Genomic DNA, 24193 nt, shown 5'->3' on the forward strand with positions numbered 1-24193 from the left:
TTTGCCTTATCCTTTTCTGTACAAAAGTTTTGCTTACTATGGAATTGATCACACTGAACAAGTGCCTATATCAATGCCTGTACAGAAAATCCAGGCACCGGGCCTCATCTGTAAATATCTACTTTGTCCTTAGTGATCTGACTAGTTCCTATCAAAAATATGGCCACAGAGGAAGACAACTACAGACAAAACCACAAAACTTTTATACATCATGTGGTAACAAACTCAAAACACACTTTGATAATACTTTAAATTGATAATCATCTTCTTACATTAATTTTGTTACATGTTTCCCTTACATGATTAATATGCTTAGATAACACAAAAGTAGAGTCTTCAAATTATGGCTATTTGAAGACCTGAGAAAAAAATATTCACAGTGTAAAGTCATTTACTGAATGTGAAAATATCTCACTGTGACCTGGTATTAGAACCAGTTGAAAATGAAGCGTTTAATGGGTATGAATAAAACTACCGCAATTGAGAACAGCACACAGGACTTTCCACGCCTCTTGACATTTAGTTTGGCTTGAATTTGGCTCAGGGTTCAATCCAAGTGGTACAAAAACCAAGTGGTTCTGTGTGATAATCCCATTGTTCTCCCTTGGCTCTTTTTAGGCACACAGGTTACAAAGTAGGCTTCAGCCCTGTGAGCCAAACTCAGAGTCATTCACAGACTGAACAACTTGACTCACACTACAGTGCAATTTGATCCAGGCCCATGGGATGTTTCTCATATGGTCCACACTATATAGAAAAGATTGAACTACTAACTAGACACAATTATCTGTTGTTTTGATTGTTTTAGTAGAAAAAAAAAACACAGTTATGAGTTCAAAATAGTAAAGAGTAGACCTAAAATAGGTATGGAGGCTATTTGCTTTATGGTTCCACAGTGAACTCATTAGTCCATGCATGTATGTAGAAACCAGGCAGGGAGAAATTCACTAAGGGAATAAAAGATAAGACTACTCTTATTTAACACTATATGGAGAACAAGAAAGCACCACTGACAAAGGGGAAATATTCCTGAAAGAAAGAAACACTGCTTTTTCTCTTTCTCAGCCGCAGGTTAATTCCTTGCAGCCAAAGAATGCCCAGAAATTAAAGCAAGTGACAGTCTTCATGCAAACAAATAGTGATGGATTCAGCTATTGGAACCCAAATTCTAACAATAGAGAAGCTACAGTGAGCCCAAGATCATCGGTCTAATACTTTATCTGGAACTGACTGAAAATCAAATGAATTGGCAATTAGCATTTTTCAACATTATAGTCTTCATAAGCATTAATTGCTTTGCCTCAGCTTGCATAGTTTCCTGAAGAAGTATGTTTCTTAGCTGCAAGTGTCCACTGCTTGTCTGTAAAACAGAAATAAAATTTTAAAGTGTTCTTTTTAAAAATTTAAGACCTTTTAGTCTTTTTTAATGTTACCTAAGAAATAAAAGCTTCTATTATACTGCCTAATTTATTCATGGCACACTGCTTCTTATATATTGATTAACATTACCTTTTTCAGAACATTTCAAGTCTGTGTAGCTAAGCAGAAAGCATATGATCTAAATTAATTCCATTTTTATCAATGAATGCTAGTGAAAAAGCATAGGCCTCTGGGCTATAAAGCCTGAATGAACTTTTCTCATGTGCAGAGATTTCATTTGAAGTAAAATGCTGTCCTTTTCCAAATGACTATAAAAGTTTGAATTAATGCAAATATATTCTTGATTTACCAGGCTCCCCACTGTAGTAGTTGGTGTTCTCTAGAAACTTCAGTTCAGAGAAGAAATTCATATATTTCCCCAGCACAGCCCCAGAGTAAGCACACCACAAAGCATCTCTTCCAGTCACTTTGTAATACATGCTTCTCTTGGGTTTATTTCATTAAAAATATCTGGCATTATCAGAACATATTGCTATTTTTAAAGTCAGTATTTCAGCACAAACCTCCACTTGTTCTGCTAGAAAATATATTTATTTTTAAACCTAAGGAGGCGGAGTACTGCAAGACAGGGGAGATGGAAACTTCTGCATGTAGTGTCTGGTTCTGAAATTACTTCCTTCACAAAACCATTCAGCTTTATCAGATATTTGGCACTCAAGGTTGTGTATTTTTGTACCACACTGCCAGAACCAGTGCATCAGAATGAACCCAGACCAGTCATTACTCCAACCACAGACTCATTGCACTAAAAGACAGCCTCATTATGGAACCTCTTTATGTTAATGAAAAGGTCTAAATAATGAGTTGAGTGACAGATAAATACTTAAGTAAATATAGGAAATGTTTCTATTTTGTTAACGAGGTTCCTGAAAGAGCCATCTTCAGCTGGCACTGAAGTTTTTGCTGAAAACATGTAGAAAGATTCAATATGTTCATCAGAAAATACAGTTTTTTTAAAATCTCACAATTACAGACAGCAGCAGGAGCAAGGCATACCCTCTGTAGCACAGGCAGGATGGGCATTTTACAGCTGACACTGCTAGACAGACATACATGAATGCTTTACTGAGGAGCAAAATAAGCTATCAAGTGAGGGGAAAAGATACCTCAAAAAATTGTTTAAAATTTTGTTTGAGCCAAAAAAACTAATCTGTTATTGGATTTAAAGCACGGTTAGAACTTCACTAAGATAAAATAAAGCAAATATTCTGTGAATTAGGATAAAGTAAGTTCTAGAGTAAAAACCCATTCACAAAATATCAGATTGTCCAGTCAATACAAAACTGATCTGGTTTTACTGAATGGGGAAGGAAGAAAAAAAAAAAAAAAAAAAAACACCAAAAAAAAACCCCAAAAAACCTAAAACAACGGCAATTTCCATTATTAAGTTTTGAGGAGAAAAAAAGAACAAATTTGATTATTTTGATGTTTTACTACTGACACCTTTGAACAATGAAAGAATTCTCTTGCTAACGTTCATTTCGATGTTTGCAAAAGTTGCTTCTTTCTCCTGTACAGTGTTCCACAACAAGCAAACAGCTGAATTTCCACACAGAACAGGTAGAGTTGCCACCTGCACACAGTAGTCCGACACATAGAGAAGATTAATGGGTTTTGCTGACAACAAAAGGGAATTTGAAAAACCTTTGGCCTTGACATCGCAACTCCTAACTTGCAAGAGAATTTTTCACTGATGTAAGTAGTCTTATCTACTTGGGCTCTTCTGTAATGCTTTGCTGTGCCCCTGCCACAGAGGTAACCTTTACACAATAATCAGGACTTCAAGGCGAATCACTCTCAGCATCTCGTTTACAGGAACTATTTCTTTCCTGTGCAGTCTGATGTCTACCCTCAGCCTGATCAGCCCCTTTTCAAATACCCCAAAACACCTGCCTTCACTTCCTACCCTGCAAATATCCATTTACCAAACAAGCTAATCTGTGAAAATCCAGCACAGGTCCTTCTGCTGGGCTGAGACTAAGAGGAGCCTACAGTTTTTAAAAAGGAAACTACATTGAATATCTTTCTCTGCCCTTGGTTGGACTTAAAACTTAATGAACCCCATCAGTATTAACACCTTCAGAAAAGGTTTCACCTCTGGTCTAGTAAATCAAGATTTTCCCAGGCACCCTTGGAGAGCTTTCTCTGTTGTTTCTGCTTTCATTTGCCCCCTGCCCACTAGACTCCCTCCCCAGTCCGCACAGCTGTGTTCAGAACAGGCGCTGCTGGTGCAGTCCGGTGCTCTGGAAGAACGGCTCTGCCCCCAGAAACGCAGCCGCCCGCCGAAATCGTCCCAGGGCACCCTGCAGGAAAGTCCCCCACTGTGTCCACGCTCGATCCCGGCGAGCGGGCGAGTCCCCGGGCGAGTGGCCGGGCGAGCATCGCTCCGCATCCCGCTCTCCGCATCCCGCTCTCCGCATCCCGCTCTCCGTATCCGGCGCATGGCGCGCCCGTGCGTTCCGCACATCGCTCCGAACAGCGCTCCGCGAACCGCACCCGCGCCCTCCGCGCAGCGCAGCGCAGCCAACTCCGCGGACCGCACCGCATCCCGCAGCGCATCCCGCACCGCATCCCGCAGCGCATCCCGCACCCCGCGCACCGCGCTCCGCTCCGCACCCGCTCCCTGCCCTCCGCCCCGCTCCGCCTGCCGCCGGCGCACACCGCCGGGAGCCGGGAGCCGGGAGCCGACAGCCGGCCACGCACCGCCTTTCCCCGCGGCTCCTCCGCGCTTCCCGGCTCGCCGCGTGCTCCGCACCTCTCCCGGCCCCAGGAAGGGCCACCGCAGCCCGGCCGGCCCCGCCCAGCGGAGGGGCCCGGGGAGCGCCCCCGGGCTGGGCGAGCCGCTCTCCCGCAACTCCGCGACCATCGCCCACCAGCGCCGCGCTTCTCCCTTGAAGGGAGCCCCCTATTGTTCTCCACTTTACTTAGCCGAGCGATTTAATATTTTTGTCTCTTCCCAGCCTCATCCGTACCCCAGCTGGCGTGTGCTGTGCAGGGATTCCGGCACAGCCTCGTCGCGGCTCTCCTCGCAGGCTCGCTCCTTCCAGCGAGCGGCCGTAGCACGGCTCGGAGCTGCCTCCGGCCGCGGCCTTGCAGCCGAGGCGGCCGTGGGCGGGGGACGGGGGCACATGCGGATCTCCTGGCTGGACCAGGGCCCCTCCGAACCCCGCTCCCCGGCCGGGAGCGCTGCACCTCCGTCAGCGGCGATGCGAAAACAAGCGTCGCCTCTTATTTCCAGCCTCTGATTCCTTCCTCTCCTTGCATCAACTGGTCAGCTTTAATGCGCTTCTGCTCCCCCCTCGATGCAAACCTAAGTCTCTTTTAATGAATCCCTGGTCCCAGAGGTCAAAAGCTTGCAAACTCCAAAATGCCAACGCCGGATTTCCACGCACTTTGGGTCACTGATTGATTTTTATTACTTGAGTTCTGTTGTACGGTTTTTGTGTTTGGTTTTCTTATTTCTCTGTTTTTTGTTGCTGTTGCTGATGGTTGGCTTATTTGGTTTAGGTTTTTTTACCGTGTCATACATTCACCTGCCAACACTTCGCATTCCTGCACATGCCGGCGCTGAGGATGCTGCTCCACGCCGAGGACAGTTAAGTGTTTGCCCCGTGCCCGCACAGTCTTTCGCGTTTTTCCTCGCGGGGAGAAGCCCCCGGAGCTCGGCGGGGATCCTCCTGCCCCTTCCCTCCCCAAGGACGCGGGGGTGTCCCCGTCGGAGCCAAGGAACTGAGCCCACCCGGCAGCATGGGCGGCCGGCACCTCGCCCGCCCTGGCCCCGGAGAACTGGGGCTGGCCCTGGCCCCTCTTCCCTCCTGGCCAGTGAAACGTGAACAAGGTGATGGGAGCGCGGGGGAAGCCCTGTGCCCCCCTCCCCCTGGGGGTGGGAGAAGACCCGGCTAAGACGGCCAGGGGGAGACCTCACTGCTCGGCAGCTCCGAGATTCTCCCTTTTTGCTCGCTGCTGTGACGGCACCGTGTCCGGGATCTCTTTCGTTAGATCTGATTGGGGGAGGCTATCGACAATAAAAATTATAAATAATTAAAGCAAAAAAAATAAAAGCTCCCGGCGCCACGAAGCAGGCGGGGAGGATTGCTCGGGATTCCCAGCCCAAAAATCTTAACTGAGGCAAAACGCATATTATTTGCCTCCTCCAGTCTGCTTAAAAGAATTAAAGAGGACACACACACACACAGATACACAAATACCTTGATCGAAAAGAGTTGCATATCCATGTTACTGTGGAGATCCCTGGAATTATACTCGGTGGCGATCGGGAATAGCATGAGGTAATTTCTGTACAATCCTCGTCTCAGACAGTTTCCCTCAGCAGCGTCAGTTTAATATGCGAGAGCTCAGCCCGGGACAGGTATCCAGGAGAGTGGTTTCAGTCGTGCTGCTTTAACACTCGCGAACAGCCAAGCCGAGCCTGCTCCACTGACTCCTTCCTTCCTCACTTCTCCTCCCCTCGCCTTAAAAAATAAAATAAATAAATAAATAAAAAATCCACAAGGTAACTTTTTGGGGTCGGTTGCTCAGCCCCCGTGACTATACCAGCCCTCCGCTGCCTTGCCGCACAGTCGCAGCAGCGGACACACGCACCGGCCCAGGCGAGCCGTTCACAGCCAGGTGAGAAAACACCCCAGAGCCAGCCCCAGCCCCCGCCCCCGGCCCGGCCCCCGCCGGAGGAGCGGTCCGAGCCCGGAGCCCACGGCCCGGAGCCGCCGGGCGCCCGCGGGAGCGGCGCGACGCTGCTGAGCTTACCGCGGCTCTGGCGGGACGGGCACGGCACGGAACAGCCCAGCGCGGCACGGAACAGCCCAGCGCGGCACGGAACAGCCCAGCGCGGCACGGAACAGCTCAGCGCGGCACGGAACAGCTCAGCGCGGCACGGAACAGCCCAGCACGGCACGGAACAGCCCAGCGCGGCACGGAACAGCTCAGCGCGGCACGGAACAGCTCAGCGCGGCACGGAACAGCCCAGCACGGCACGGAACAGCTCAGCACGGCACGGAACAGCCCAGCGCGGCACGGAACCGCGGGGCACGGCTCGGCTCGGCTCGACACGGCACAGCGGGGCGGGAGCGTAGCCACGCTTGTAGCTGTTCTTGGTGCTGAAGGAGGCGGCGCGCCACGGCACAGCTCGGCACGGCACAGCTCGGCACCGCTCCACGTGAATCCCCAGCTGGTCGCGGGCTGCGGCTCCGGGCCCGCCCGCCCGCCGTCGGCACCGCCCTCCCCGGCACCCCCGCTCCGCCCGGGCGCGGTGCCCGGCAAACGCGTGCCGCGGGATTCCTGAGCAGAGGAAGCCGGTGAAGGCTGAGGCTGTGGCAGTGGGGAGCGGGAGCAAGGAGGGGGACAAAGAGGGGGTCACCGGCACGGGCCGGGTCTGTTTAATGCCGTCTCCCCCAGGGTGCGGAGCCTCCATTCCCATCCCCATCCCGCCTTCCGCGGGCGGCGAAATCGTGTCCCCCACCACAGGATCGATGACACAGGATAAGATTCCCGTCGCTCTTTATCCCGTCCCCGGTTTTGGCTCGCAGCTCGGATGCCGGGTGGCGGAGTCCCCATTTATCCCCAGGCACAGGGAGGTTTCGGCGGTGCGGAGCCGGGGCCATCCCGGAGGGTAAGGGACACAGCCGGGAGCACCTCGCCAGAAGGCTCTGGAAGTTTGCTCCGCTCCTAAAGGCTCTGCCCAGCACTCGGCCATGGCACAGGGATGCCCCGGCGGGGCCGCTCCGCCCGCCCGGGAGCGGAGCTCAGCCTCGGTGAGAAGGTTCCACCTCGAGGGCGCTGCCCGCAACTGCACCCGCGGCGCGGCCCCGCTGGGCTCGGCACCGGCACCGGCACCGGCACCGGGCTCCAAACCCCACCGGCAGGATGGCCGCCTCGTCAGGCTCCTGACATCAACCACATCTTTTCCATCTTCCTGTCTACCGCTAGTCTGAACTACTTCCCTTACAAGGAATAACATTTTGCTTTGCTTTGCCCCGAGCTGTCTAACTTAGGCGTCATTGCTGGAAGGAGGAATTCTAAGAGTGCTCAAGTATGTCCAACCAGTATTCCTGCTATCATCTTTGTTATGTGTTACTGCTTGTGTTTATGTTAAAGGTCTTCCCCAGGCAAACCACGGGATTCAGACCATCCTCGATGCATCATTCAAGCCTGTAACTTCTTTTATGGAAAAGGTCTCTTACAATTGCAAAATGGCACTGGGAAAACAGCCAGGTCTTAGGCAGCATGTATTATCTCATGTTTGCATTTGTTTTTTCTCAAAACCTTCAATGACAGAAGATGGAGGAGATGTTTCAATGATTTATTTCAGAAATCAGGAATATGGTCATATAGGTGACTATGTCCTGATGTTCAACCATGAGCAAAATTCCATTTCAATTCCATTCCTCCTTTACTCCCATCAGGAAAATTAGGCATGCATGAGTTGCAGTGGTCTATCAATGCTGAATAGACCAATTTCCAACTGCATTTGTACTTTGCCTCTCCAGCCGCTTATCAGAAAGTTCAGCAAAGCAAAACCAAGTGATGTCCTGAGGACACAGGTGATGCCTGAACTCTTGAGTGAATCTTGCAGCTGGAGAAGCAAGCTGAGGCCAAAAGACTGGGATACAGAAACCTCCAATGTGCTTCCAGCTTGGCCACCAACCTGAATGTACCCTGATGACTCCCCCTACTTTTTCTAGCCACATCTTTTCTATAGCACCATTTTGAGGGCATTGAGAGTATACTTTTTATTTATATTTATAGTGAGTACCACAATTACTTTCTGGTGGGAATATGATAAATAAATGCATAACTGAAGTTTGCTGTGCTTTAACTAAATGCAAACAGAGAAAATTAATTGGAGGGGATGGAAGATAATAAGAAGCTTCACATGAAAAAGGCCATTCTGTGAGGATAGATGGCACAGGAGAGAGGTGAAACACGTCCATGGTTCTTTGAGAAGGATTTGTTCTGATTCAAACCCAACAGTAGCTAATGCCAGTTTGTGCAGAAGACTAATGTCAGGGCTCGGGACAACTACTACCTTCACAAGTGACTTGGAAGGCAAGAAATCCAGTCCTGGAGACCAAGCTGACATAAAGGAGATCTTAAATTGCCTTTTTTATTTGTGAAGTCCTGACTGTCACAGGCAGCATGTGTCACATTAGGAGACTGGCAGGGCCATGCTGAAATGGATCACAAAGGCACGGCCTGAGAGGCTGTAGGTTTAACTGCTGCCTGGAATAAATCCTTACTGTAAACATCTCTTTAAAGCCAAGCAAAACCAAATGCATCTGTCAATCTCTGTGCCTCTTTTTCTCTTACACAGAAGATGTTGAACCCCTGTGTATCCAAGCAGCGATTTCAGCAAAGTAACTCTTGATCCAATGGCCCTTTTCCGTAATTGCAATCACCAGTACAGTTTTTAATGACATTCAAATGGAGCTGATTTTTTTAAAACTTTGAAATGGTGTGAAGTAAGACACTCTGAGTTCTGGATGAGGGTTTTGTTGCTACTTAGGTGAGAAATGTGACTTTCTGAGTTATTCAAACATGGGAATTAAATCCACAAAGGCAATAAAACCTCTTGAATAATCACTGTTCAGTAAAAGCCTGCTGATTAATAGCCATTAAAGAATACAGAACCACAAAGTCATTGACTTCCATTAAAGTGATAGTGGATACTACTGGGTTCTGAGTTACAAGGTACTACAGAAAAAGTGTGTTTGAATTTTCCAAGAAACATGATCATTAAAGAAAAGAACTTGAAACTTGAGTGTTCCATGTGCACTTCTTTAAGACTAATATATTTTTACAAATTTATGTGGAGAAAAAAGAAAAGGTGGAGAAAAGGCACTTCACATGAGTAACTATGACAGAAAGCATTATCTGAAGGCCAAAGAGAGTGTGCAACCATCTGTTAATAGAATATACCTTTAGAAGGCCCCAACTGTGGCTTATTTCAAATAAACGTTCCAGCAATGAACAGGAGATGTAAAAGCTTAAACTTTAAAAAGAAAGATAGCCATCATGTAGGAAAGGCAGCCTGGTTTTCAGGCATGGCATTTTCAGAATCAGAATATTTTCAGTTTCTAATTTCCAAATCTGTCTAACAAACTCCAGTATGCTAGAAGATTTTAGCATCTGGAAACCACTGTTCTGCTGGAAGGAGCAGCACATGAACACTGTTTGGTAAATGGGTTTTTGAAACCTTTGAAACAGCAGGACACTAAGTCCCACCACAGCCAAACTATGGAACAGAGCAAAGCAGGTCTGGTGGCAGCAGCCAAAGTCATCACATCCCAGAGATTGCTAGAAAAGTCACAATGCTGAGGCAAGTCTGATGTCAAGCCAGGAAGTCAAGCTGGAAGATCAGAATCTTCATTACAGGGCTACATGGCAAGGCACAAGCATGACTGAAACAGCTCTAGGAAGGGCAAAGAAGGAATATCAGAGCTTAAAAAAGCTCTGGGGAGCCCAAAGGAGATTTTGTACAGCTTTCTCACAAAGCTGTCTCCTCAGCAGCCTCACCCAGGGTCACACCATTGCGTTGTGTCTGAGTTGCCTTGACCACTGGCTGCCAAAGCCATGGAGCAGAGTGGGGCTCTTGGCCCTCATTTATATCCTGGTCAAAGTCTTGTGTCACATTCTCTTATGTGTCTGTTTTCTGCACAGAGCTACAGGATGACAGTGACACATCTCTCCCAAACATGTCACAAAACTTGACAGATTTTCTTAATGCACAGTATAAGAATTTGCCTCTAAATGTGATTGAAATGTGAAGGAGACACATCTAGAAGCCAAAAATGGTGGACACATACTACATTTAAGTGAAGGGTATAGTACATTTATTAATCAAATACAGTGTTTCCAAAATACAAGTGGATGATGAGCCTGCAAAATACTCTCCCACACCAGCCAGAACACTGGAGTCAGCAGAGAGGGTTGTGAAGCAAAACTTTTGCTAAAGAGAAGAGACTTGGTGCTAATTAACTAAAAATTGCAACTCCCCAGGGCAGTTATCCCTTCTTACACTGTTATAATGGGGACAGTCCCCACTAGCATGACTCTAGTATAATGACAAGTGCCTACAGAGGTACTGGGTTCAGCTGCTTCTAAACCTCTAGTCTGTCATTTTGTCCTTTAGTAAAGGAAAAAGGAAATCGTGTTTAAGAGTGCCTTTCACTCTAAGCCACTTTACAAAAACTGATAAAAAGCTATATTTAGAGATTACTTCACCAGCCTTTGAAATGCTGACATCTTTGAGGTGAGGTACAAAAAAGGTTTATAAATCAGAAAGCCAAGCCACATTACCTTTCCAGCATGTGAGCCATAACCTTTCCTCTTAAATAACAGCAGATACATACAGCTATTTTACATAGCGGTAAAAAAAATATGTATTTATATACCCTTCCAAATAAGTTATTTGCATACAATGTCATTTGCCAAAAGGCAAGTGGAGCTGATCAGGCCTTATTCCAGCCACCTGGCCACTTTTTGGCAAAATCCTCTCAGTTAGCAATGCATGCAAATAACTAATCTTCAACTTTGGTATCTCTATAATTTTTGTGTGGACAGCAGAATCTGGCAGAAGACTACTTTCTAAGCTAAGTTTGCAAAATCTCTGTGCACTCTCTAAATAAAAAAAAAAGAAAGTTCAAGGTTTGATATAAAGTAAACTTTGATTCTACTTTTAATACTGCCTATTAGACAACCAGAAAACAAGCCTTTAATCCATTGTCTAGATTGCAAGGCATTATTTTGCACAGCCATTTCTTTTCATGGCTTGTTGCAGAATCAACAGAATTGTAGCTCTAGGAATCATCAAAATCATGAATGAAAACTCACTTGAAGCAAAAAAAAAACACTTTGCTTAAATGTGATTGTAAGTTTAAATGTTGCAAGACCCACCTTCATGCAGCAGGGAGCAGGAAGGGCATTTTTGATGAGGCTCTGAGAATTCCCCTAAAACCACAACTTCCATACAGTGTCCATACAGGCAGCAGCTGTATCCACAGCCCAGCATTTGGCCTGAAGTTAATCTCTGATTGGGAATGTAAATTCACAAGGTTGATGTTAGGTACATGATGGTGTCACTTCATGTGCCCAGATCCATCAGAATAAGCATGTGAGCATGCCCTATTAGCCAATTCCTCTTGAAATTGTCCTGTAAGAATCATGTAATATGTTTTTGGGTTCATAGAGGTGACCTTTCTTGGGCAAAATACACAGGTCTTCAGATGAGATTCTCAAACACCTAAGATGTAAACCTCTCATATTTAAAACATTCCTCTGTGTAAAAGAAAAAAATATGGAAATGGAAAGAAATATCTCCTTCCCAGGCAGTGAGTCACCTGATACTAGCACAGATGCCTAAACAGAACATGTAAATCATGCCTCAGAAGTGTCTTTTTCTCTCCATGAACTATAAAAAGAGTTTAAACAACTGTCTCAGATGTAAATGTCTGCAGTGTATGATCAAAGTGAGGTGAGGCATATCCACCACTGGAGAATGGGAAGGTGCAGGCAGTCAGACTTAGGGTCAGGCTTAGGGTCTGAGACCACCAGTTCATGACTAGTTTCACATTGTGCCTGTTCTGGTGGTAATGCTCCAGCATTAATGAGTTCTTCCTCTACCCTTCCCACAGTGAGTTGCTGAAAAATATTCAAAATGGTCTTAAAAAGTCAACCAACTCTGTGCCAAGTATTTAAAAGTGGAAAATCCTTAGCAAAAAATTATATTTATTAAGAAGTTACATATTTGTAAGGAAAAAATTCTGCATTTTTTTTTCCTAAAACTTAATTAGTACAAAATTAAGCAATCATTTTAATTGATTGACTGTGAAAAAAAGTCAGGATTCAGTTTTTCACTGATCTTTACATGAACAAGATGCTGGTCAAGATTCACACATGAAGAGTTTTTGCATCCATACGGTGCTTTGTGGGGGAGTGCATGTTAAACATGAATTCTTCATCATGAGCACACTTTTGAAGTAAACCTTCCCGTTTTCCCTTATTGTGATGTGCTTTGGTTAATGTAGGAGAGCAGTCTAAGGGCTCATGGTCTGGATTCCTCTGAAGGAAAAACAGAAGCTGAAGTTGCACTCCAGGACTGCACCCAAAGTGTTACAATCACTGGCAGACAAAACTGGGGCTAACCTGAGGTGATCCACGTGATGTGGACATCAACTCATCAGCACCAGATATTTTGCTCTATAGATCTGTGCTGGCCCATGTGACTTGTTAAGATATATATAGTCCATGCCAGATTGAGGTTACAGTCTTGAAAACTGTCCTGGTGTTGCCCTGAGGGCCAGAGCTGAAATGCTGCACTGAAGCTCTAAGAGAACTAGACCTTGTAACTAATTAAAGGCTAGCATGTTTCACGGGGAAGTTTCACACTTCATTTAATAGTTACCAGCTGTAAATAATGTACACAATTCCATCTTGTGTTTATAAAGTGAAGGCAGAACTTTTTAATACAGAAAACTTGTGAGTAACCATATTTGCTGTAGGTTCTGTGCAACAGAAGCAACAAACTCCCTACAAATGTTGTTGGGAAGAAGATTAAATGTACAGTGACACAACATTCATCCAGTGTTCTGCTCTGCATCTCTAGTTTGGGAATTACATTCATTTGTCAATGATCATGATGGTCATCTTAATAAAACCCTTCATTGTTTAAACTGTAAGTAAAGTACAAAGCAATGAATGGTAGAAGTTCAATCAAGAAAGACCAACAGTAATGTACTCTTATGATAGTGGCATTTTCATGTATTAAAAAAGATTACCTAGGATATCTAAAAGCCACTTAGTCATGTCATTGGTATTAAGGTTAATGATTTATTTTCCTGGGCTTCATTGCTTAACTCTGACCTGAAGACAGGTAACCAATTAGGTGAGTATTATACCAGATACTGATGATGCTTCTGCAGCAGAAGCTTTTCCAGTTCTTAAATGCTACCTCAGTGGTCTTGTTGGGCAACTCAGGAATGGCACAGAACTATTTCAGTGTGAAATACAACTACTACAGCAACTACACTTGTAAAACTTGACAAAATGTTGTGTATTTATTAATGTCTCTAGCTGCTTCTCCCATACTGCCTTGTGTTTGCCCTCAATATTAACTCTCAATGCCCACAAGTGTTACTACAGAAATATGAGTGCCCATTGCCCAATAAAACAGGTAAAATTGAGGAAAAAGCTTTTGAACTCAAACTGAAGCTCTTTTTCTCCATAGAAGAATTAATTCAAGTATCCAGCCAAGAGCTTTCAAGAAATAAAACATTCCTCTGGGAACATAGTATCTCTGTATTTAGACTGGGGATGACCTAGTTGGAAAGTCCACAGTCTAAATCTTATTTGGCAGACTAAATTAGAAATGCTCAAACATTTGAAAGAAGATGAAATGAGCAATGAATGACATAAACACAAAATAAATAACTGAGGATCAAACAATTTTTTTTATTTTTTTTTACCTTAGGTGCTATTACATTGCTTTGTGATTGGTTTTGTTGGTTTAGGTTGTTTATTTTCTTATTTTGTTTGTTTATTTTTATTTTGCATTCAACACTTTAAAAAATGAAATTTGAAAATAAAGGGCTGGACTTATGTAGGAGGAGAAACTGATGGGAGCTCCAGCCCTGTAGCTGTGGTATTCATTTGCCATGACAGAAGCACATGAAGGCATCCTTTTCCTGACTCCTTGCACCCAGTGACTGAAACCAGCACTCCCTGACATCAAGAAACTGCCCTAATTTCAAACATGCTCCAGGATGGGTTTCACTGCACAAGTCTATATTTGCACCTTGGCTTAGGGCTGTTACTTTGATGCAAGCCCCTTGTCCACCACTGCTCACACCACTCAGAAGGGACCACAGAGGCGTCTTGGACCAAAGCAACAGGATCACCCCTTGGATGAAGCTGGAACACAGGCTATGCCCCAGCTCCATCAGGCAGCCAGACCTCATCCCCAGACAGTCCCAGCCCCAGGTGACACCCCTGGAGCAAGGACAGGGTGGGCACAGGGCCCCAGTGCCCACACCATGATCTGCCCCTCTTGTGCTAAATGACTTGCTCTGCACATCTTCTCTCCCCATCTTGTGCAGTTTCCTGCTTCAGGTCAAGAAACACCCACTAGGGCAGAGAGTGTGTTCGAGAATGAGCCCAAACAGATGTGCTGACTGGGGGCAATATTCTATCTTTTGCTCAAACAGCTCAGGAGGCTGTAGTGATAATGCCCCATTTCCCTTCAGTTGCAGGAATGCTGCATAAACATTGAGAAAATAATGAAGATTTAAATCAGTTTCAGGCCAGGAGATATATTTTATCCTGCAATGATTATGTATTGAGGTGTCACTAACATCTCTTTCCATTATTTTTGCTTCACAGAAAAATTTAAAATCTTGTACTTGTTCTAAATCAGAACAGAAAAGAAAAAGAAAAGATGTTTTAAAATATCAATAATTTGTTTGTGAGGACAGATCCACATAAGCACTATTGCTAAGTGTTGGATGAGAGCCCATAGAAAATCACTTCTGCCACTTCTATTTCCTAATATCAGGGGGAAAGTCATATAAAGAGTATATAGTGGTATAAAAAAATACTAGGTTGTTGACCAACAAAACCACTATTAATCATATTATTTCATTGGATTTATGAGTCAAAGACTTAAAAATTACTTTATTGCAGTTGCACTGTATTCCATTGTAAGGGTAAACTGTACTCACTAAAATTTGAAGTTGCACTTCTACAAAATCAGCACTGCAACATGCAACGCTTCATGCTCATTTTTAAATGCAGTAAGTTTGGATTAAAATATGTTAAGCATATTAATGTATCTATTACTTATGAGCTTTTAAAACCTTAGCACAGAGTCTAGTTTGAAATTTCAAACATATGAAGAAATGAGCAAAAATAAATTTCAGTAGCTTTAGCACACACTGAATGAGCTTGTCCATATTACAAAATAGCTGGTTTTACAACATCTAACATGTGTTGGTTACCTCAGTGGGTTTCAGGCTGGGGTTTGCAGATCACAGGCAATGAGCAATGAGATGCTAAATGTATTTATCACTAAGCTGAATAGTGCACCTTGATCTATAACAAAGTTTTGGAGCAGTGATCCTCCAGGAAATCCAGGAGACAAGATTCACATGCCCTAACAGTAACCCTAAGATTTTTTTCAAACGAGGAGGAGAAATCATCCTCTCCAGAGTAACCACTTCATCCTGAAACAGGTGACTTAAAAAAGGTGGTAAATGGACTGACAGATGTCACAGTCTCTCTCCCTTGAGTACAGAGACTAACAGGAGGGGCATTAGCTTTAGACTAGATCTCACTGCTCTCAGTGTGCCCCTCCATAACCTCAGAACAGACAGCTCAGGTGCTCCTGCTCTGAGCCTTGGCTTCTCTGCCTCTTCATGTGGAAGGGTTGCCTCTCCCCAGGAGCTTGGGAAAGAAGAAGGACTCAGCACCAGCCAGGACCATGCATGGGGCACACCCACCAGCCCTGCAGGAGGGTCCCAGTGGGTACTGGGGCTGCCCCTGCACACGTGGGCAGGGTGTGCTCTGATTACACAGCCAGAAGTGTCTGTGCCAGTGTGGGCATCTTATCTGACCACTTCCAGCTAAATCCAGCCTCTGTCTAATCCAGATCACTGTCAGCACAGATATATTGGTACTCACACAGCTGAAATAGAGGAGCTCTGCAGCCTCACATACTCTGGGGAAAGGAAATACCAATACAAAACTTAATTGGAAACAGGTTTTTATCCTGATTCAGCACATGAGTTTTTCTTCCTGCAAGCCCACAGGGGCCAAGAAAATCTTTCACACCACCTTCCAGAGAGGAATCTGAAATTGAAGCAAGCTTGTGCTGGTGTACAACATGTCCATGTTATTTAGAAGATTTCCAGAAGGGGTTCCATTTGGGTCTGGGTTTCTCAGTGCAATACAGCTGTATCCCATGAACTAGCTATTGGATAAAAAGGATTTTAATGCTTAACACTCATAACTGCAGCCTTGTGTTTGACTCAAGTACACCTCATTGGGATTCTGAAACACTTCTGCTTCTGAACTGAAATAAATAAAGTTGTCGCATCAGCCATGAGAAGAGTTTAATTGACTGAAAGGAAGTTAAGACTAAAACATATACACATTTGCTAGAAAGTAAAAGTAATTTAATCTTGTATTTGCCAGTTAAAAATATGCTTTTACAATTAAATTTAAAATCTCTAGAGAAGTTAATTTGGTTAATGTAGGTAATTTTTGAAGTTCTTTCTCAGCAGAGCCAATTTTAATTTTGGATTAAATGAATAGCTAATAGAGACATTAAGATTTTTTCCTCTCATACATTTGATGTTTACTTAAAGATTTTTTTCTTAACAATCACCTCTTCAAAACAGCACTGCCTTCACTGAGTCTGTAGAACACATGCAACTTATTAAAAACTTAAAATGAGCCCCAGGTTATTACAACTGCATCCATTAACAACCTTACTTTGAGAAATGGCTTTGCTAAAAGAACATGTTTTAATCGGCTGGTACTACTTGCTTGCATAAAGACTAGAGGTGTTTAACAATTTTTTTTTAAATTTAAAAGTTATGCAGTCATCAGCAGCTATTGAGGACATATTTGGCACTAACAAGACTACTAAATCCTGATGCATTGTATTTGATATCCCAGTGCCTGTATGTGCCATGTAACACAATAATTCTTTAGCAGAAAAAAGCATGAAATGAAAATTACATAAAATAGTGTGGGGGAAAGCAGAAAACTTTTCTGTGGATGTTGATTCCTTGCAAAAATCACCCTGAAATATTCTCTTAGAGTTGAAAAAGTTAACAGACCTTTTAGGCTTGCACTAAAGCCTCATTTAAAAGTTTTCTAGACAGTAGTTTATATATGATTAAGCGATCTGTAATGCCAGGTGAATGAATAATTGATCTATTCTGGAATGACCTGAGAGATTTCTTGTTTTCAAGCCTGATCAGTCTGATACCCACACCATCCATTTACTGCTTCTAATGTTCAGCAGACTGTTCTATAACTCTGCCAGGTTCAGTTCTGCAGCTACAATTCAATCAAAAAGTCATGTCAGGGCTCAGAGTTGTATTAGCTGAAATTAGGAATGTTGGTCATTTATTACACTTGGAGTCATATTTATCTTCTAGGCCTCAGCTTTCCACTGAAGACAAATTCTCAAGGTTTTTAAACCAACTGAAGAAAAAATTATTTTTATTTTTTTTAATGGAAACTTAGTGCATCCTGGTTTTTATCCACCTTCCAGGTCTTTATAAATGGTCACATATTTCACAAGAGTTATGGCTCAAATCACAAGAGCTGTCAGCACTGACATTTACCCATCAACATTACAGGGTGCACAATTGCAAAGATACGTATGAAATCATTAGAAGTATAGAAGAATGGTTCAGATATTTTTTCTACCTTTTTGGGTTAGACCCAGTGAAAGATTTAAAGGCACCAACACCTAACTTTTAGGCTGACTTCCAGGATGAAATTCAGAGCCAGATACCCGAGCTCCTTCCACAGCTTGAAATAGGTCACTCAGTGGGAAGAAGACTCCTGAACAGCAGTGAGAACCCTGCTCTCCCCATTGCACTGCACGCTGCCTCTTCTCAGCTAAATCCTTGTGAGGCTGCTGAGCCACATCCCCCTGGCTTCACCAGGAGACTTCACACTGCCCCATGGCTACAGCAGAGAGGCTGTGAACCTGGAGTCCCTCCCTTGGAAGAGAGCATCTCCTGCATGTTTCTGCCTCCTGGGTGAGTGCAATACGTGCAAGAGGTCCATCAGAAACACTTTACAGGTAATTACTGCTAGGGAGGGACACAGTTTTGGCATTGAGCCAGGCAGGCTCATTTAAAGGGATTTTGCAGCTCTTCTGCCTACTTTTGGGATCCACTGAAGCTTTGGTAGGGAGGTAGCATTGCAGACTGAGTTGAAGATATCCAAAGACATTTAAAAACCTTCAAGGTTAAGCAACCATTGGCAGGATGTTTGGATAAAAGGCACAAAGAACTTGGTCCAGCTATCCAACTGTAAAAGGTGTCTGGGAATGTTTGTCCTGTCCAAGGGAAATGAAGGTAGGAGATCATCACCAGCCACACAGGAGACATTCACTTCTCTGGAGTGGCAGCAAGAGGCCAACAGGTACACTGCAGCATCTTAAATGGAAAGAGGTGACAAAGTTTTAGCAATTGAAATAAGCCTATGTAATAACCAAATATCTCACACTAGGAAGAGCAAACTTTTACCTTGCTTTTGGATTTTGGTACACTGAGAAGATACTGTCAGCAGTAAATACCAATTAGTTAGAGGTGACAGCCAGTTGAAAACATGAGTTCATCTATATATTCTACTACATGAATAAATGTTATGGAAAACATTCCATGCCAAAGCACAGACTTGGTCGTGCAGCTGCACATTGTGAAGCCTATGGAAAGTGGGAATAAAATAAAGTTAAATGTGGTTGCCTCCAATTTCACTCTCTTTTTAAGGTCAATCAGACCATACAGAAGTTTACAGCTGTACAGACAGAGAAACTTGTTCATGGGTCTTTCTGAGAAAATCCACTAGTTTTCGAGTGAAAGCCCATGCAGTGAGATTTGTAAGCAAAATAAGCATCTAAACAATGACATGACTAATTGCTTACCCACAGCAGGCTGTTTGTTTTGGACACAGGATGGAGAAGACTTTTGCCAAATTCTGTTTAGCTTGGCAAACCCCACAGCAAGGGTAGTCACAGTAAATATATTCCCAAGCCAGATGACACACAGTTCCAGAGCTGATACAAAATGGGCCAGGAAGACTAGAGTATAACAAAACAAGTTGAAATAGTGTGTGATAATGATAGCTTTGCATACTACTGCCCTCAAAGTATCTCACAAAGGATCTCACATTTCTTTCAAAGATATGTATTAGTGATGTAGTCAAGTCAAAGATGAAATTATATCCAATTGTATACATAGAAAATTGGATTTTTTTTTGTCACAAAGGCTGATATTGCACACATTTGCTATAACAGACTCTCAGAGAAATCAAATGCAATCGTAAAACAGAAAGCAAGACATTATTTTTTACTGACTGCATTATGTAAGCAGGAAGAAGGAGATGATATCAACTTGCCAGCTGGAAATCAACAGGAACTTGGCCAACTAGCCTAAGGCTGTTTTTTTTCTGTTTTCTTCAAAGGGATCAGTTTACTAAAATAATAATTAATCCCATGTGCTTCAGGAATACTGGACATTTGAAGATCTGAACATTTAAATCCTGGACATTGTAAAGCCAGCATTTTATGCACATTCTGAAGTTGCATAGCATGCAATTTTTGTCCAGTCAATCATACTGTCATGTGCAATAAATGGCACTATGATCAATTCAGATACTTATGATTAAAATTGATTTGTTTTACTTAACAAATTTTCTTGTTTGTAGTTTTAACAAGTCACAAATCCAGTTCCTCAGGCCAGAGGAGATTAAGAAGCCTGTATATGTATGGCTCATAAAAACAGTAAGAAAACTGGAAAATCATTGTACATTTCTTCCATGTGCTGACTTCATGCTTTACATGCTTGGCTTTTATTTTATTAACATATCCATTCTGATACTTGAGTCTAATAGGGCCATCAGCTACCTGCTGTCTTTTTAGTGCCATCTTCTTACCAATCTCAAACTGCAGGTGACAGTGAGCATACCTTAACTAACCACAGCTTGTTGCAGTGGGTCAAAACAAATTCAAGGCTGGAAACTTATCAAAAGGTTTAATAAATCTCGAAATAAAGCAAATTCCTCTCCCTTACTGTCTTCATGCCTTTGTTGTGAAAGACAATCCTCAGCCAGGTCCTCCCAAGCATGCACATTCATTAGTGACTGCATGTTTTCCCTATTTTCCTATCACAGCTGAGGTACTGAGCTGTAGCTCAGAAGCCTGATCAGACTGAAGAGGAAGATATACAATTTTATAATATTTAAACTGCAAAACTGTTTCCAAAATTGTCAAATTATTTATAAAAATTTCAGTTATTTGATATATAACAAACAAGTACAGATGCCACCCTTTGTTTTTCAGAAAAGGAAGCAGCAAGTCTGTTACCTGCAAGGTACACAAAGTTTGTTACACCAAGGTACACATGGAACAGGCATGGCAGACTGAGCTGGGACAGAGGACAGTTCTTGTTTCCCTGCTTGGGGCCATGCTCAGGGATTTACCACTTGCAGCCTTTCATGCTGCTTTACTTTCTGTCTGGCTGATCATGTGCCATCAAACATGAGGCAAACATGGAAGATCTCACCAAAACCACTCTAAGACTTTACAGGGTTAGACTGTAACCCATTTCTCAAAATTACAGTCAAACAGGTATAAGATTTCACCTGAAACACCTTTGCCCATTGAGCATGTCCAGGTGTAACACAACTTTAGCTCAAACAGCCTCCCAGCATCTAAGGATAGGATGTGTGAATAGTTCAGACAGCCTCAGCATTTCACAGGAGCTAGAAGAGCCTTGTCCTTGAGTTTCTTCAAAAAACAAGAAAGTCTGGGAGAAGATTAACATCGATTTTTAAGAAATATTGGTATAATGTGGAAATAAGAAAAAAATGGCAAAAAGCTAATTAGATATTAAGAAGGTTAAAAGGGATGACCTAAAGGGATAGACTGGTATTGATTGCTCACAAAGTGATGGAAGGCTGATTGGGATGCCATTTGCCATGAGTATAGTAGCATAATTAAGGTCATTCAGTAATAATTATATAAAACAGGCTTTGTCACACAAATACCATTAGTGCAAGAGATTAGAAGTTTAGGTGATAAAGTAAATTATACTGACATAACAGGCTTTGATGGTGAAGGACCTTCTGTTTAAAAACAAGTATAGAGTTAAAAGAAAAATAAGATGAAAAAAATTCCATGAGTATCTAGTTCATCACCCACTTGCAGATTCTTGAATATAAAATAGATTTCAACTGAATATTTGGTTTATACATTTCTAAACAGAAGTATTTCAAATAGTGTTGACCAGAGCTCCTATTCTTGGCTCAACTATAAGAAATACCTTTATTATTGAACTGAATACAAAAGAATCACTGCAGCTAGTGTACAAACCCCAGCAGCATGCCAGAAGTGATAAGAATGGGTCAGTGCCACACAGAAGCTGTGGTGCTTGAAGTGCTGGTTTCATTCACACAAAGAATATAGGTCAAACATCCAGATCTGAAAAAGTATCCTGTAATTCAATAACTTAGAGAAGAACTCTGGTTTAAGGGAAATAGCCAATTGAAAAAAAAAGCTCATAACATAACTGCATGATTATGAGTATGATCTTCAGATGTGTAAATAAGAACTAATCTGTTACATGTATAATGCCCAACTGATATGAGCTAAATGGGATTTTTTCATGATATTTTTCATCAGAAAATTCAACATTCTCAGAGGGAGGTGAAGTTTAAATAAGAATTTTAGAAAAGAAGATGATGATGTTTTGATTTTCATGACACTTCTCTTGTGTTTTTAAATATACATGATTTGGTTTTAAATTTAATATGCTTTTTGCATCTTTGGTGACATCACATCATATTAAAAATTTAAAAAATAAAACCTATTAAAAGTCAAACTGCAATGAAATGCCTCATGTTTGCTGTAAGATTACTTTCAAGCCTGTAGTTATAGAAATTGTCACCGACTTCTTTTTCTATTCTGCTTTGGGAGAAAGACTTTCTGAAAATCCATACCTTCTGTCAGCTGAGATTGCAATTCAGATATTGGAATCCGAATCCAATGTCAGTATTTAAGAAGACAGAAAGCCAAGAAATGTTATAAACAAATGACAAGAAGGTTCCAGAGTTGCATTTCGTAAAAATACAGTTTGAAAACAAGCATTTAAATGTTTTCTTAGCTTATCAGACCAACAGAAACACAATAAAGCCTAACATCAAAATCACTAGCCAAAGGAATTCTAATAAAATTAAGGGAACATTTATTACCAATTGGAACAACTAAACTGGGATTACTGTAAATCAGATGACATACTTTCCTAGAGGGCATGCTTGCAGCTCAGTTACAAATATGGGACTCAATACTGAATTTCTGCAGGGATGTCCTGCAGCTCCTACTGTGCAGGAGGTTCTCACAGCTCCTGGGTTTAAGCCCATGAGCACAGGAAAAGAGGAAAAGCAGCACCCAGGTCACTGCTGTGGTCAGGCAGCTGCCTTCTGTAAGCAATACATGTTTGCAAGAATGAGCATCACTTACCAAAGGGCCTGGCAGGGAGGAAAGGGGCCATGGCCTGCAGTGTGAAGCACTCACTGAAGACAAGAGATGATGTGCACAGAAGGAGATGTTGAGAAACATGCACAGCCACACCACCTGCCATACTCTGGGCAAAGCACCTAACCTTTCTATGCAAGTGCTAAAAAAGAAAAAAAGATTAGCAGATTTTTAACATTAAGTAATCAGATTATAGGGAAACTTGTCTGAACAGGACCCAATGGGTGAAATTATTTCAGTTCATAACTCAGTAATGTGTCTGGGGGAGGAGAGGACAATCTAAAACCTGAAGTACAGAGAACTAAAAGGGAAAGAGAATCAACACACACCCTGCTCCAACACACTGAGCATTTGACATCACCCTTATGGAAAGGCCCCTTTCCATATAGGTCACCAGAACCTTACTTTTCCTCCCTGCCAGTCTTTCTACAAGTGTAACTGCAACCTTAGCTTTTTTTAAATATCACACCTGCCTGATAAATTGTTCCTCTTAAATCCATAGCAATAATGGTTTTAGCTTAGAGCTTCACATTAAGATATACATTTTCACACATTGCTAATCTTTGCATAACTCATGTTTCAGGAAAGCAGACCTATTAGTAAATAGAGAACAAATTGTGAAACTGTATTACAGTATAAGAAATCTCTCTTAATCTAGGTAAATATCCCTCTTCTTAGATCATATAGATCAATCATAAGCAAATTTTTTTCCATTAGTATCAGATGAGCAGTCATCTTCCTGATTTATTAGGAATTCAACAAATATAGCTAATCTGTATATATTCACACCTCCCCAGCCTTAGATTGCAATTTCTCAGGCCAGGGACTGTCTTTTCCTGAATGCATGGAAAGTGGTCAGCTAAGTATGGGCACAGGCATAAATAATGACATCATAGTCACTAGGAACACTTAAATAAAATTATACTCTGATTTAACTGTGAAGTTCCTCTTCTAAAATCCCAGATGAGTAATGATATTCAGAATTTTGCTTTACATTATCTTATCAGGAGTTTCCTTCTAACAAAAGAACCATAACCATCCATGTCCTGCTCATCTTCTCTTTTCCCATGCACTCACCAATGCTCAAGACAATCTCTCTTGCTCAAATGCTGTGTGACAGATTATTTTCTATTTACTGCTTCCAAGTTCTTTTACTTTCTCTTGCAAACACAGTATCAGCCAGAACTGAGGAGGGAAGGAGATCCTTGGAGAGCTGCTTATTGTGATTATGGAATGCTTAAGGCAACAGATGAAGCAATGAAATCATTGCATGGAAAGAGAACATGCCAAGGAGCACCAAGAAGCCTGCCAGCTCAGGGAAGAACAATAAGAACTTCCCAGCCATGAGGAGCCTGGATAGAGCTTGCTATAACTCAGGAAGTTACTGAATTGGCTAAAGCAAGGACTCACCCAAAAGAGCAGAAATTGTAGGGATTAACTTCCTGTTTGCCTTTCTTAAGAGTAAGTTTG

At 42.7% G+C, this 24193-nt stretch overlaps 1 protein-coding gene across 3 annotated transcripts in view; it reads right to left on the bottom strand.

Moving 5' to 3' along the window:
- GRM8 (glutamate metabotropic receptor 8) overlaps positions 1-6221 on the bottom strand; it is a 307752-nt gene extending 301531 nt beyond the window's left edge. Inside the window, exons 1-2 of one of the 3 annotated variants that reach the window (XM_056513682.1) lie at positions 6205-6221; positions 5649-5912 (exon numbers count right to left, since the gene is read on the bottom strand). The gene's annotated coding sequence lies outside the window, so the exon portion shown is untranslated. Of the gene's footprint in view, positions 1-4143; positions 4299-5648; positions 5913-6204 lie in introns of those variants that run through there. The other 2 variants (XM_056513673.1, XM_056513667.1) reach the window with 2 other exon arrangements.
- Positions 6222-24193: the final 17972 nt, after the last annotated feature.

This window comes from Oenanthe melanoleuca, chromosome 1A (genome assembly GCF_029582105.1).
Source record: "Oenanthe melanoleuca isolate GR-GAL-2019-014 chromosome 1A, OMel1.0, whole genome shotgun sequence".
NCBI classification, from domain to species: domain Eukaryota; kingdom Metazoa; phylum Chordata; class Aves; order Passeriformes; family Muscicapidae; genus Oenanthe; species Oenanthe melanoleuca.